The sequence below is a fragment of the Mustela nigripes genome, chromosome 6 (assembly GCF_022355385.1).
Source record: "Mustela nigripes isolate SB6536 chromosome 6, MUSNIG.SB6536, whole genome shotgun sequence".
NCBI lineage: Eukaryota > Metazoa > Chordata > Mammalia > Carnivora > Mustelidae > Mustela > Mustela nigripes.
In genome coordinates this window covers 812,468-814,310 of record NC_081562.1, presented here as the reverse complement: position 1 = coordinate 814,310, position 1,843 = coordinate 812,468, and the positions used below count along the sequence as shown (strand labels likewise).

At 76.5% G+C, this 1,843-nt stretch overlaps 1 protein-coding gene across 2 annotated transcripts in view; it reads left to right on the top strand.

The window, feature by feature from the left end:
- Window positions 1-285: 285 nt before the first annotated feature.
- Window positions 286-1,843, top strand: part of ZBED4 (zinc finger BED-type containing 4) — a 32,063-nt gene continuing 30,505 nt past the window's right edge. Inside the window, exon 1 of one of the 2 annotated variants that reach the window (XM_059401750.1) lies at window positions 286-306. The gene's annotated coding sequence lies outside the window, so the exon portion shown is untranslated. Of the gene's footprint in view, window positions 307-718; window positions 1,178-1,843 lie in introns of those variants that run through there. The other variant, XM_059401745.1, reaches the window with a different exon arrangement.

Sequence of the window (1,843 nt, the reverse complement as noted above, 5' to 3'; positions counted from 1 at the left end):
GACCCAGAGCTGGACCCAAGTCCACGGGGGAAGGCAGTGTGGTCCTGGTCATGACAGCTGTGAGAACTCTGGTCTTGAGGGACACAGGGAGCCCCGTGAAGGTGTCAGTGGGCAGGCGACCAGAGCATATAGCAGGGCCAGGTAGGAAGCCGTTGCCCTCTAGAGCAGGAGGCCACAGGTTTTTTGCGAAGGGTTGGGAAGCAAGTTCTCCCCCACCGGGCTCATGAGCTGCTGGAGGCGGTAGGGCGGAGCCGGCACGGCCGCGTCCCAGCAACTTCCGCAAGGACCCCGACGTTCCAATGTCAGGTAGTGGTCGCACGTCGTGAGATGTTATGATTTCGGTTTTTTCCCCAGCCACGAAGGAGACAATAGTCTTAGCTCGGGGCAACTGCACGAAACGAAAAAAACCCGAACGAACAGCCACAAACAGGTGGCGGGTTGGGCCTGGCCGGCGGCCCCCGCGCCCATGCCGGCCCCTGAGCTCCACGCCGGCCCCCCCAGCCCCCCGCCCTGCGCCAGGACGCGCGCCGGGAGGCGGGAGCCGCGGGCGAGCGCAAGCCACCCGCAGACGCGCACACCGACTGCCCCCGCGGTCCACACGGCGCCCGGACGTGACCCCTGAGGCCCGCGGAAGTCGCGCCGCCCGGGCTGGAGCGGAGCGAGGGGGCCACGGCCGCGGGGTGGCCTGAGCCGCGGGCCCGTGCAGGGGTGGGAGGAGCCGCGGAGCGTGCGGGCAGGAGGGGCGCGGCCGGACCGCGGCACGCGCTGGCGGGGCAGGGAGCAGCGGCCTCCCTCTGCGACGGAGCGGCGGTCGCCGGCGACGGGGGCGGGCCGGGGCTGCGGTCAGTCCGCACGGTCGGGCCGCTCGCCGCCCGAGCGGGTCACCGGGAAACTCGCACTAAGCGCCCAGAGGCCTGCAGAGCCCAAGAGGCACCTGCCCGCCGCACGCCCCCAGCCCAGCCCCGAGGCGTCCGGCCGCGGTCGCCGCCGCAGGGTCTCCCCGCCCGGCCCCACGGGCTTAAGCTCTAATCCGCGCGGCCCCGAGCGCGGCCGCCCGCGAAGCGCCTTATCGTCTTAGACGGAAGGGCTCAGACACAGCGGCGCGGGACCCCGCGGCCAGCGCGCCCCGAGCCCTCGCAGCGCCGCGGCACGGAGGAGACACTCGCGCGGCCTCCGGGTAAGCGCGCTCCGCCGGCACCTCGGCCCGCGCCCGCAGCAGGTGCGCCCCCGCCCTGGGGCTCCGGGGCCCCGCGGCCGAGCGGGCTGGGCGCCGGGCAAGCGCGAGCCGGACGACGCCGAAGCCGGGCCCGGGCTGCTACCGCGCGCCCGGACGCTGCCTGCAGGCGCTGCGGCCGCCCACCGGCCCGCAGACCCCGGCGGTGGGGCGGAGCCGGCCCGCCTGGACTGCGCCTGCGCGGTCGGGCCCCCTGGGCCCCGGACCAGGCCCGCGCGCGGAGATTGCGCCTGCGCGGGCGCTCGGTCCGGGCCCTAGCCCAAGGCCGGCGTGCGGAGTCTGCGCCTCACGGGCTGGTCCGCACGAGCCCGGGGGCGGGGCCCACGCACAGGGATTGCGCCTGCGCAGTCGGCCCGGCCCGTAGGCGGCCCTGCGCCTGCGTCGTCTGTCCGGCCCAGCCCAGGGACGGAGACCGCGCCTGCGCGATCGGCCGGGGCTCGCCCCGTCCGCCGCGCCTGGGTCCTTGGTGCTGCCCGCCCTGCCGGCCCCGCCCCCGGCCCCGCCCCGCGCCGCGCGGGGCCCTGGGAGGGGCGCAGCGTCCGGCGGCGTCGCGGGCGGCGGCGGCGGCGGCGGGAGGGGCCGGCGGGGGCAGACAAAGCCGCGGCTAAT